We start from the raw sequence: 14,199 nt of genomic DNA on the forward strand, positions 1-14,199 counted from the left end.
CTTAGTTCTTAGGAATAGATTTTCAATTGTGGTGACCATATGACACGGAGTCAGGGAGGAGTATGCAGATGTCTCTTGTGGAAGTGATGATGTCAGTGAAGTGTGAAAATGTGTCTGCTTCTTTCTTTTCTTTTCTTTTCTTTTTTTTTTTTTTTGAGACGGAGTCTCGCTCGGTCGCCCGGGCTGGAGTGCAGTGGCCGGATCTCAGCTCATGGCAAGCTCCGCCTCCCGGGTTTACGCCATTCTCCTGCCTCAGCCTCCCGAGTAGCTGGGATTACAGGCTCCGCCACCTCGCCCGGCTAGTTTTTTTTTTTTTTTTTTGTATTTTTTAGTAGAGACGGGTTTCACCGTGTTAGCCAGGATGGTCTCGATCTCCTGACCTCGTGATCCTCCCGTCTCGGCCTCTCAAAGTGCTGGGATTACAGGCTTGAGCCACCGCGCCCGGCTGCTTCTTTCTTAAATCAAAGCCAACAGTCACTTAAAAAGATGCATCAATGATCAAGACCTCTAAACTTAACTTTATGTTAACATTAATAGGAATAGAACTTTTGGTTCTACTTAGCCTGGGTAAAATGCCTGATAAGCTTTTCTAGGAAAATATCTCTTATTGGGAACACAAGTAAAAAATGTGCAAAGGGATATCGTCCTATTTTTCTATATTGAACCAGAAGTGTGTCCTAGACAATCCGTAGGAATTCCCCTTGCTCCAAAATTCTATGATCTTGGGTAGAAATGAAATCTTTAGCCTGAAACATAGAGTTAGAATCTGAAGAGCCCATTTTTTCCTCCTTTTGGCTTTTCCAGTTTACAATGATTGTCAGGTGCCTTCTTTTTAGATTTTCAGGGATGTTCAAAACAAAACATGACACAACAAATTGTTCTTTCTCCACAGGCATCATTGGTCTCCACAGACTATTGTAGGTGAGAGATGATTTAATTAAGACTCGGGCACCTATAACATTGGGGAAACAAGATCTTTGTGTAAAATGTGTTGCCAAGGGGAGTTCCGGGAGGGATGCTGGAACCAGGACAGCTTGGGATCCCAGACACCACACTCATCTGCCATGAGTGCTCCAGCAAATGGGCTGTTGCTTTTCAGTCTCCTCCTCCATTCTATTCAGGCTGCCTCTGTCTTTTTTTTTTTTTTCTTTCCTTTGAAAGGCTATGAATGATTTATTTGTCTTTGCTTTAAAAGTGATGCCCCATTATGTTTATAATACAATATACCACATATACCTAAATAAAAGACAATTAAGAGCAAAAAATATGTTTGGCCAATTTGAAAATTCTTTATATATCTATATATTTTAGAAATATAGATGACATAGTCAAATGTCAACAGATATTGAATTTATTAATACAGGTACTCAATTATATTTAAAAGAACATCTTAATATTAACATATTATTTTTCCACTCTGTTTCCTGAAATGATTTTATTCAAACACTACATGTGTTTTTTTCTTGACTTCTATTTGAGTCACGTAACATGACTTTCTAGGCTCATTCGACTCACTTCCAAGTTGTTTGGGAAACAGCATTTTTGAATCCTTGTTCAATGTGGTAACAGGAACTGCTGTGCCAGGCCAGAAGGACTTATTTGGTCAACATTAGGTGGTTGGCTTTTCATTGTCATGTAGGCATATATTTGTGATCATCAAAATGTAACCACGTATTATGTTGCTTTTAAAAGTTATTTTAAAATGCTTGTTGCTCTATTTTTAACTACATTTGATAGTTGCAAATATAAATCTTAACCTTTATGAATAGACGACTGAATCCAGGTTAAATTTCTCATTTCCTTTTTTACCTATATTGACATCTATAAGGACCCCAAGCAAGCATGGATTGAGGTTGTTTTAGGCTTGTATGCTTTTCCCATGAGATACTTTAGTTCAAAATAAATTATTTCAAAAAAAAAAACTTATTTTTGAGATTTTGTCAGGCAACTCATTTTATAAGGACAGAAAATGTTTGCCTTACATTAGGGCATTAGAAAGATAAGGAAGTGAGTTCCCTAACAAGAGATAGAAGATGTATTAGTCCATTTTCACACTTCTATAAAGAAATACCCAGCCGGGCATGGTGGTTCACTCCTGTAATCCCAGCACTTTGGGAGGCCGAGGTGGGTACATCACCTGAGGTCAGGAGTTTGAGACCAGCCTGGCCAACATGGTGAAACCCCGTCTCTACTAAAAAAAAATGCAAAAATTAGCCAGCTGTGGTGGCAGGCACCTGTAATCCCAGCTACTCGAGAGGCTGAGGCAAGAGAATCACTTGAACCCAAGAGGCAGAAGTTGCAGTGAGCTGAGATCGCGCCGTCACACTCCAGCCTGGGGGACATGAGTGAGACTTCATCTCCAAAAAAAAAGAAAAAGAAAAAGTAATACCTGAGACTGGGTAATTTATAAAGGAAAGAGGTTTAATGGACTCACAGTTCTGCATGGCTGGGGAGGCCTCAGGAAACTTACAATCATGGTGGAAGGCAAAGGAGAAGCAAGGACCTTCATAGGGCAGCAGGAAAGAGAGAGAGAGAGCATGAAGGAGGAACTGCCAGCATATAAAACCATCAGATCTCATGAGAACTTACTATCATGAGAACAGCATGGGGGAAACCACCCAATGATCCAATCATCTCCCTTCAGGCCCCTCCCTCAACACCTGAGGATCATGGGGAGTACAATTCAAGATGAGATTTGAGTAGGGACATAGAGTTAAAACACATCAAAAGGACTGTAAGAATTCTATGTTTCTATTTAATATGCCCATTTTATTTGTATAATATGTGGAAGTGCTTGTTAATCCATTTTCTTTTCCTACTTTCTACTTAAAGATAAGGCTGATAAAGCAGAGGTTGAAGCTTGGAGAAGGCCCCTCTCCTTTCTTGTTGTTTGTCTCATGGGTACATCCAGAAATCCCCTTAGAAAACAGACAGGAAGGATTATGTTTGCTGACCAAACCCTTTGAATGAACTTCACACTTTGGACAGAGAAAGAAATCAGATTATATTAAAACACTTTTAAGCATTGAAAAGATCATGAATGATGAAAGCCCAGTGGTATACCTGTCAGGGTGCATGAGATGTCAGTGGTGTACCTGCATGCTGCTTTCGAGTGACCTTGGACATTTCTTAATACAGTCCTTGCCATCATTGTCATCACTGTCATTATTGTCACCATTACTATCTTTCCCTGATTACTTGCTGTGCCAAGGACTGCACATGTTGATTTTCACAAATCGTTTCTCTTGGTTCACACAGTTAATGATCCAGCCTGGCTGTGGTTGGAAAGTTTGGAGAGGAAAATAGTTTTATATAATAACTGTCTTGCACACCTTGGTAGCTTGTTTTCAGCCCCACTTCAATCTTTGAAAAATTAAAATCCATAAGGTTGTGAAGGAAACTAACCTTAAGCAAAATGACAAAGTGAGACAAAGAGATTTTTCAGTCTTTTTCATTCTTTTCATCTTCCCCTTGGCAGCACTCCCAGCTCCAGGACCATACTTTCTTTGACCTTCCCCCTTCCTCTTTTACTCTTGCTTTCTTTTGGGATTCTGCCCCCTGTTAAGGCTAATTTGAGGCAATTAAATTAGTCTAAGATTGAAATTTTGAAGGCTTTGGCTTGAAGCTTGGATTTCCCACTTAAGAACTGTGTTATCTTGAGCCAATCATTTAAGCTTTCTAAGCCTCAGTTTTCTTATCTATGTTGAAAGTGGCTGTGTGTGAATTAAAAGAGATAATGTATGTTGCTGAAGCTAAAGTGTGATTACGGCCCCACATATTATTTGCATTTTAATGTGGCCTTTAATTGAGAAGTGTCTGAATTGGAGAATTTGAGCTATAGAAGTCTGATGAGGGAAATAGGTTGTGTGTTTGAGGAATAGGTTTGGATGCAGGGCTACCTGCACCCCTAGAATAATTTATGGTTGAGAGGTCATGTTTGTTGCCTATTGGCATCTGCCCCCATCTTCTTAATTCTCAGATTAGAACAACAGACACGGTAAGCCCAGAAGAAGTTGTTTAGGCCCATATGATGTAATGGAAAGGTGAATGGTCTTGCCCAATATTGCACAGCTCGCTAGCGTCAGAGCTGGGGTGAGAGCCATTTGTCATCACTCCCAGTAGTGGAATTGGCAATGTTTAGTCTGAAGGAAGCTTGTTAAATTCCATTTCCTCTTAAGAGTTCCTAACGGAAGCTTTTAGATACCTAATGCTTACTTTTTTGTGCATCCTCTCGGTGGAATGATTTCACAAGAGCCTTAAAAAGGGATTCATCTGGACCTGACAGTCCCAAAGCTGGTTAGGACTGCACCAGGTGGAGATTAGCATCTCTTGGACTCCAGAGACACTGCCTGAGGTCCCAGATATTCAAGGAATCGGGGAGAGCTCTGTGAATGAATTCAGTGGATTTCTGAAGTTGTAAACTGACTTTCACCTGAAGACTCTTGTCTGAGGCTCTTAACATTTTTATGTTGAAACACTCCAAGCATGTAGTAAAGAATTAAATAAAAGTAGTGAACACTGAACTCACCACAGCTTCTTAAATCTTTCTCTCTTTTTTTGCCATTTAACTTCTTTTTTTTTTTTTTTTGAGATGGACTCTCGCTCTGTCACCCAGGCTGGAGTGCAGTAGTGCAATCTTGGCTCACTGACGGACTCTTGCTCTGTCACCCAGGCTGGAGTGCCGTGGTTCACTGCAACCTCTGCCTCTTGAGTTCAAGCGATTCTACTGCCTCAGCCTCATGAGGAGTTGGAATTACAGGCACCTGCCACCATGCCTGGCTAATTTTTGTATTTTTAGTAGAGATGGGGTTTCACCATGTTGGCCAGGCTGGTCTCGAACTCCTGACCTCAGGTGATCCACCCACCTCGGCCTCCCACAGTGCTGGATTACAGGCATGAGCCACTGCACCAAGCCTCATATCACTTTTTAAAGAAATAAAATGAAACAGGTACTGAAGTTTTTTGGTTTTTTAAAATCTATGATCCTTGAGTATGCTTTCCCCACAGAAGCCATTGCTCTAAATTTGGTGTTTATAATTATTTTTGCATATTTTATACTTGACTTACGAATCTGCAGACATAAGTACTTATCCATGAGTAGTATAAGTCAAGTTTTGCATGTTTTTAAAATTTATATAAATAGCATCAGACCATATGATTTCCATACCTTGCTTATCTTGTTTAACATTATGTTTTGGAGATTTATCCATGTTGAGACATGTAGCCCATAATATTTTAGTGGCAGTAATTTACCTGGTAGGGATATTCAACTGCTTATTTGCCACTTTTTGGTTGCTCACCTGTCTCACTATCTTCATACTACATTTTAATCTCCTCTCAATCATTTCATTTTGTGACTTCTTCAGAGTTGTGCAGTGAACCACGGTTCACTATTATGACATAAAAATGCAGGTCGCCGCACAGAATCTAAAGGTGTGCATGTAGAGTTTTGAATGGTACTAATGTGGCATTCCATTCTGGATGCTGCAAGGGCCACCTCTAAGCTTTGAGTAAGAAATCTGTTTTTGCAATGCTAGATTTCATTTCTTCTTGAGGCATATTGAAAGCAGATCTCAGAGTGACTTTAGGGTTGTATTTTGAAGGAACATTTATTTTTTAAACAAACTATCATTCCCCACTCCTGCCTGCCATTCTTGTGTTTCCTTCATCCAGCTTGGGATGAGGCACAGTTAAATCCTGATTGTTGCCCAGGAGTTTTGTGCTGATTTATCCTTTATTTGCCCCATATTCTTGAAAATGCATTAAAAAAGAGGAATGAAAAGGGATTGTAAAAGGTTAGTGTGGTTATTTCAGGGAGGAATGTTAGAAAAGACTATCTCCCCTCCCTATGACCCCTCAGAACCTCCCTCTTCTCCTCATCCTGCCTGGCTCCCTGGTACACCCCTCCCTGAGCAGCATGGCTCTGTCTCCACAGGTCCCCTTCTATCCCTTCTTGTTCTCTTTTCCTGGATCCTTGAGCTCCACTGAAGCCATTCCATCTGGTCATGGGACATCTGTGATTTCAGTCTAACGACATTTTGTGAGGCTGGGATCCTGTGTCCCAGCACTCTTTGGGGAGAGCTATTTCCAGGAAGGCAAGGGCCTGTGGGCAGTGAGGCAGACAGCGCAGCTGCAGGGGACAGAATGGACAAAACTAAACCCTCCCACAGCGAGTGCATGTTATCAATGTAAATGTTGATCTCCTTTTTTAAATCCTCAAGGGACCCCAAGGAGAGGGCTGTGTCTCTGGAAACTTAACTAGGCAAAAATTGGTATTATGGTTGGAAATGAAGCTGGCCAACGCAAGGAGCTTCGAGCTGAGAGGGTCACAGAGAGGTCAAGGGGAAGGGAGAAGGGGCTCAGATGAAATATTTCAGGGATTGTAAGCTTTTAAATAAATATTCCCGCCCCTACCCTTGGCTTATCAAGCCATCCTAAGCTTTTGAAGTTCACTAATCTTGCCCCCCTTAAACTCCCTGTGTTCTAGTCGGTAGCGACTGGATCAGCTTTTGACTGTCACAGTGTCCCAGAAACAAGGCAAATGAATGCTGGGAGGCTTGTTATCATGAGGGCAGTATCTCTGAGGGCCTGGGGCCTGCTGAGAAAGTCAAAGTAAAGGCGAGTGCCCTTCTGACCTCTGGAGCGGATCACCTCTCTTGTCTTCTGTCCTAGTGCTTAATTAAGGACTGGGGTGCCCTGGGGGCCCTGACTGGGGTCTCCTAGGTTTCTCTTTCTGGTACAAGCTAATTATTTATGAAATTTCATTTAAGATGTTCATTGCTTAATTGCAAAATTATCAAAACCAAAACAGTAATAACCAGGCATGATGAGCTGGAGGTAAAGTGGTCATAGGATTGAAAATGTTTGAGAATAATAGTTTTCAAGTGTTTCCTGCTGGCCACATGGATGCCATAGCCTATCTCAGGACATGGCGAATGTTATCAAAGAAGAGTTAAAACTTTCTGAACACTCATCATATGTCTCATACTTTGCTAAACTTCTATATACATTCTCATTTCATTTTTCCTTATCTCTGTTTTATAGATAAGACTGAGGCTTAGAGAGATCCAGTAATTTCATAGCTGATATATGGAAGAATCAAGATGTAGACCCAGGTCTGAAAGGATCTGAAGTGTATTATTTTTTGTTTATTTGTTTGTTTGTTTGTTTCTGTTACACCACCACAGTGTGGGCCACACATCTGTGTGTGGCATACAGCATACGATATTTTTCAATTTGGTGACTTGAGGATGCCAACCAATTTAGAAATTGCTTTTCTTATATTAGTGTTCTATACAAAGTCCACAGGGCTTATGATATAAAATTAGGAGGAATCTTTGGGTGTTCTTTTTTTTCCTAGTCAAACTGACCACTTAAATCACTTGTTCATTCAATATTTATTAGGTGTCTAGTCTGTGCCAGATACAGTGCTAAATGCTGGGGAAACGATGGTAAGCATCAGCAACTATGGACCTGGGCCCGTGGAGCCAGAGTCAAATGTAATCAAATAATTACAACAATGTGGAGTTTCTCTTGGGATAAGTGCTGTGAAAAGAGAGGTACAGGGCGTAAGTGTTCATGGTATGTGGATGTGACTGGTCTGAAAGGTCAGGAAGGCTTCCTGGGAAGCAGTGCAGGAGCAATGTGCACATGCAGAGACTCCGTGACTATTGGAGGTAGATGAAGCCTTCTGGCACTGCCTTTGGCTGCTCAGCAGAGGAGCACCCATCGGGCAGGTAGCGTCCTTGGATTTGGCCTGTCACTTGGGATCACCTCTTTGGCCTCGAGAAAAGATGCTGCAGGTTATGAGAAGTCCAGGCCCTTTTGGGGAATCAACCAAGCATTTCATAATTCAAGTACAACTTAGCATAGAATGCCCAGGAAGCAGGAGGCTCCCACTCGTCCAGCCTAAAAATGGACCTGAATATCTCCTGTTTGTTGGACGGTGGTTATAATAGGGACTAGCATGGTTTATCTTATAGAAAGTCGGTCCCTAGAATAATCTGTATTTAGGCTTCATGAAGATACATACAGTGACGTTTCTTCTACACAGAACAGCACTCATAAAGTCCTTGAATCTTAATGATGGAAGGATATTAATGAATGTTAATGGAGAAGGATCATATTTGGGTCCAGCACCTTGTTTGGCAATGAGGAAAATAAAGCTCAGTGGCCAGATTTATGTGGCTAGGCTCACTGATGTATTCACTCTCCTGGGTGCTGTGGCCACTAGAGGTGATTAAACTAGACAAGATGCCTGCCCTCATGGAGGTACACTCTAGGGGGTCTCCAGTTTCCTAGTTCCAGTCCAGTTCTCTTTTATGACATATTCACTTTCCAGCCCTTACTCCTCATTGGAAATGAGTTCTCTTTGGGGCAAACAGGCATTCTTTTGATTAATGGCCCTCCTAAAATTTGGAGCCCAGAGTTAAAATAACCAAGCAAATGTCTGTGAGAACTTTCTGTGGCTGAACGATGCCAACATTTTCCTAAAGTAACAAACAGTTGCTTTTTCAGAAAAGGGAGCATTATAGCCCCAATGACAAAGCCGTGCTCTTTGTTGACTCCTAGTATTGGTTACTATGGGCTTTAGATGGGGGATGGTTAAGAAAATATTGCCACGTGTGGTGGCTCATGCCTGTAATGGCAGCACTTTGGGAGGTTGAGGTGGAAGGATTGCTTGGGCCCAAGAGTTTGAGGATGCAGTGAGCCATGATCATGCCACTGCACTATAGCCTAGGCAACAGATTGGGACCCTGCCTCAAAAATAATAATTTTTTAATTTATTGCTTTTTTATTGCATCAACATATTAATTTTTAATTACTGTTTTTGTTTATTATTCTTAGGATAAGTCTCCAAGCTGAAGGCTGAAAAATCATCTGTTTCTTCTTATCATCATTGAGGCCTAGAATCTTCTTTTCAGATAACTTTTTCATTTCATTATTTCTGTGTTAAATGGGGAATTAGATATTTTTCTCTATAAATAGTTATCCTTGAAAAGTAGTATGTACCTGCTGAGAGATCGTCACCAGTTTTAAATTAATTTGCTGTTTTCAATGGATGACTTTCCTAGTGATGCCACATATATTTTAATAGCTGATGACCCTTTTGTGTCAGAACTAGATACCTGGATATACCAAATCGATATAATGTTAGCCTGATGATAATAATAATAATAGTTACATAGTGCTTGCTAGGAGTTAGAATCTGCTTCAACCACTTTAATATAACTCATTTTCATTCTCACAATAATTCATGGAAGGATGTATTTTTTTTTTCATTGTACACATGAAGAGGCTACAATAGAGGTTAAGTATTAGTGTGTTGAAACACCACCTTTAGTTTTACAATAACTATGTAATTCCTCACTTTACTCTCACATCTTCACTAAATATGCTGAACTCATCTCCAGGGTAGTCATTTGTTGTGCAAACTCACATTGATTTTTCAGTCTCTCAAAGTCAGAGCTGATAATGACTTTGGCCACCAACTGGTTCAACTGCCCCCCACCTTGTGACTGTCTTCACCAGACTTTTCAGGGAAATCAAAAGCTTCAGGTAAAAGCCCCAGCATACTCTTCACCCTGCTTGAGTCGCCTTTCATCTAAATCTCTCTAATGATAAGCTCTTAATGAGCTGATCTTCACAATTGAAATTCTGGCTTTGTTTTGCCATATATTGTTGTGTTGGCACTAAGGGAGGTCACTTAGCACATGAAAACACCCCTTACCCCCTTCCAGGCTACAGACTGTGGCCTATTTTATCCAGTGAGGCTGCTGGCTTTTGACACGGAGTGATGGATGGATGGGAGGGATTCTGAGGTCAAAAGTTCTGCTTCCTTGCTGCTTGAAGTGTGGTCTAGGAACCAGGCAGCATGGATGTCATCAGGAAACATGTGAGACATGTGCACACCCAGGCTCACCCCACGCTTACTGAATCAGGATCTGCATTTAACAGCATTGTCATTAACATTTGAGAAGCAGTGTTCCACTCTACAGTCCAGAGAATGAGATTGCTGAAGTCCATTTTAGGATTTTCCCCCTTTTCACGTGTGTTTCTCTCCTGTATTCTCATCCCCAAGTGCCCAGAACAGATCTTGGCTTTTGGTAATTTTTCTCTCATTAATATGCGTTGCTATAAGTCTTATGAATAAAAATAAATGTTCCCTTTTGGGTTTCACACCTGTTCTTGCTTCATGAAGTGTAATGTCTCCAGGCAGCTTACATTTAAAAAAAATGCTGAAGTGCTGTGTGTGTTTCACAGTGTGACACTATTTATCTCTCTGAAGTTTTCAAGAAATATTATTCCTGTTTTCCCATGCTTCATATTGGTTGAAAAGAACAGTTTTCTTTTCATAAGCTGACTACCATACAGCTGCTTTTGATGTGAGATTAGAACAAACATCGCCAAGCCAAATTGTTTTGCTTTGAAGTCCTGTAATTGCAGCGTGATTTTGGCTACATGTATTTCTTATCTACACAAACCGACAGTTAATACTTCATTGGAAGCATTCTACTGTCGTGAAATGTTTGGAGTAGCACTTCACTTATCAAATTATTTATTTATTTTTCAAGAGGAAAGGCATATATTACATCTTCATTATGTTTTTAAGTTCCCAGGATTTAAGTGGGAGCCCTCAGGTTTTGGTTTTAAATTTAATTTTAATTTTAAAAAAGAAAATGATTATACTTATTGCATGGACCAGGCAAAAAGGCACATAGCAAATTATCATAGGCCTGAGGCTGAAAGAGTTTAGGATTTAGAAACAACCTAGCTGTGGATAAGAATTCTGAAGAAAATCCAAGATGCCTTTTGGAATGTGGCTGTAATTTTTTAATGCAGGCATTTGTTAAGCGCCTACTGTGTATATCGTCCTGGGTTGCTCTGTCTCTGGAGATATACCCTAGATCTTCTGGAACAGCCTTAATTTCATTTTTTCATGGCCAGATCCCATGTCTGAATTTTTGGTCCAGCACATATGGTTCACAACAGGGGAAGCAAAGAGAGCAGAAGGTGGAGGACCTGCCTCTCAGTGAGGAGTCATGAGGCCTGGGTTTCCTTACTCAGACCAACCTCTCGCTCTATCTGGTAAGTGTAGGAAATGGTTCAGAAAGCACGCTGGGCTGGGAAAAGATTATGCACATGAAAGAACTTTTAGGGAACCCTACCTCCCAGCACCCCCCACCACCTCCTTCATCTCACCCCACCCCAGAAGAATTTAGTTATCTGCAAAGCTCAATTATAGGCCAAATTAAACCTCCACTGGCCTTTGGACCTGGAGATTTTTCCAAACAAATTGTGCAGTCAGTGAATCAGCCATCAGGCAATAAAATGCACACGATAAAATATTTTCATTGGTTTTATACACAAGACTAACAGCTCAAACTTGCCTGATTTTATAGCTGATTTGGATTAGGCAGAACAAGAAGTTTAAGGTAGTATATTAAAAGAAAATTGCAATCATTTTTTAAAACAATGTACTTTCAACTTTTTTTCACATTCATACCCTCCAAATAATCCCTATCTCTTTAAAAAACAAAACAAAACGAAACAACACCCCCAAATCCCTATAATTGGTTACATACAGCAATAATACTTGCTTTGAATTTATTTTTTTTCAGGTTGGTGTAACAGTAATTGTGGTTTTTGCAATTACTTTTAATGGCAAAAACAGCAATTACTTTTCACCAACCGAATATGTTTATTTCTTCTCTGTAGTCTCTAGTGGAGGTGCTAATGAGTTGAACAATAAGGGAGATTCACTTGCTGGTTTCCTAGGCAAGAATCTGAGAGTGAGGAAGTTAACTGGGCCCCTGAGTCTCTGCTTTTCCATATATTGTGTGTTGAAAGGCAGACTACATGTGCCCAGTTGGCTTGAAATGTTCAGAACAAGAGGGTCAGGAGCTTCCAGTGTAGACAGTGTCTTCGCTCTCCTTTTGAGACGTTGTTGTTCTACTTCTTTGCAAAGTCATTTGTCATGGGTCTTTCTAGCCCAGACTTGGAGGAACACTGTAGCATCCTTCTCAGAAGGAAATGGGCTCCGTCAGCATGCCATGGAGGAAAGGGAGTGTGCTAAGGAGCCAGATATTGGTGTCCACGTTGTGGCTTTACTACTTTCTCATTCTACAACTTTGGGTAAGTCTGTTAAACTCTATGAGCCCCAATTTCCTCATCTGTAAAATGGGCACAATAAAACAGATTTCATGGGCTCACTATATTAAATGGGAGAACATATATCAATGCACCTAGGCAGCTGCAAAGAAAGTACTCAAAGGTTATTAATTAATTAATTATTATTTTTTGAGACTGGATCTCACTCTGTTGCTCAGGCTAGGGTGCAGTGGTGTGATCAAGGCTCACTACAGCGTTTACTCCTGGGCTCAAGTGATCCTCCCACCTTACCTCCCGAGTAGCTGGGACCATAGGCACATGGCACAAAGCCTGGATAATTTTTTAATTGTTTGTAGAGGCGAGGTTTTGCCATGTTGCCCAGGCTGGTTATTTTTTCCCTTTATAAATGCAGTTAAGCATTTTATATGCTGTGCAGCTGGTACAACCTCCCCACTCCCCACAACCCCCACTCTGCCCTCAGCTCATGCCTCTAACTGTGGTGTATTTCAGGAGGTGCTTCTTGCATGGAAAAGCCTGTAAATCATCCATTGATTCATTTACTCATTCACTCAGCATATATACGCATCAGGCATTAGGAATACAAAACAAATTAGACAGTCTACTCCTGAGAGACTCTTCAGGGACCCCTCCCCATGTTTATCTAAATTACCCTCTTTTACAAAGGCCTCTTTTACGGTCTCGTATTTCTGGCCTGCCACCTGGAAGCCAGTGCTTGCTTTCATTTTGAGTCCATTGGCTAATTGCACTGACCAGAAGACCATTAAAAAAAACCCCAAAACTCTTAGTTTCTTTTTATTTAAATTAATTTTAATTCACATTATTGCTACTTGTCATCTTTGAAGAGAATTATTGCTTGTGGGGATTAAAATGCATACAATCTAGAAAAAGACACCAGCAGACTCTCATCTGTCTAATATTTAGTGATGCCCCATAGTATTTATAGTTGGTATCACATTGACTAATATGACCTGGCACATAGTAGGCACCTAATATTAACTTGGGTGAGTTATGGTTCTCAGAGGGCAGATAAGATGGCATTTGCTATTCTGCTGCCCTGTAAATGAATATTTGAATTAAAGGCAATTCAAATGAAAGAACTCAAGAGCAGCATCATTTGTAGCCTCTGGTTGAACTGGATATTTTTTTTTTCAAGTAGGAAGCTCTAGGGTGATTGTTGGGAGAGTGTGGAACAGGGTAAAAGCACAGGCTTTGGAGTTAGACAAATGTAGTTACACTCTCAGCTTGGCCACTGATATGAGTGAACAGATCATTAACTGTTAGCTGTTAGTTTGGGCAGGTCACGAGAGCTCTCTGAGCTTCTGTTTCCCCACCTGTAACATGGGCATCATAATAGCACGCATCTCTTGACTTGTAGTGAGGAGAAAAAGAGACACTGAACGTAAAATGCCTGGTCCGTGGGAGCTGTGGGTAGGGGGGTCTGTTCTCGTTAAGTCAGGTGTGGGGACCCAGGAGGCTGGAATTTGGGGTGAATGGCTTTGCCTTTGGAGATTAACATTCCCATTATTATCACATAAATCAAATGGACAGTCTTTGAGGGTTTATGGCCCTTCCATCATCCTAGGGGGCACTGCTTCCTCCAGATGTAGTTCTTAACCCACAGGCCACCTGGAGGGGTTCCCTAGGAGTCATCTATTAACAGGCTCAGGGATGGGGCCAGAACGGAGGAGGTAGCCATTCCCTGGAGGGGCGGGGGCTGCAAGTCTGGGGCTGCTCCCTGTCCCTGTACCCCACCCCCATACTTTATTTAGCTTTAGTTCAGGGAAGAGGGCACTCAGGCTTTCAGATGTGGCTGTTTCATCTTAGCTGGGTCAGAGGTTAATGGAGATAAGTAGTGTCTTCTTACCAGGAGGCCTCAGGAGAGCCCAGTGTGTTGTTGGGGTTGAGTCAGGATCTTAGAGATTTAACAGACTGATATTCTCCTACCTTGGAAAGAGAGAGTGAGGCCCTGGGAGAGAAAACTGCAGCTGGGCCAGGCTGCAAGGAGGGGAAGGCTAGAAGAACATGTCAGTCATTGAATGGCTCAAAGTGAGGCAGGACAGATGCCCA

Source organism: Rhinopithecus roxellana, chromosome 5, assembly GCF_007565055.1.
Source record: "Rhinopithecus roxellana isolate Shanxi Qingling chromosome 5, ASM756505v1, whole genome shotgun sequence".
Classification (NCBI taxonomy): Eukaryota; Metazoa; Chordata; class Mammalia; order Primates; family Cercopithecidae; genus Rhinopithecus; species Rhinopithecus roxellana.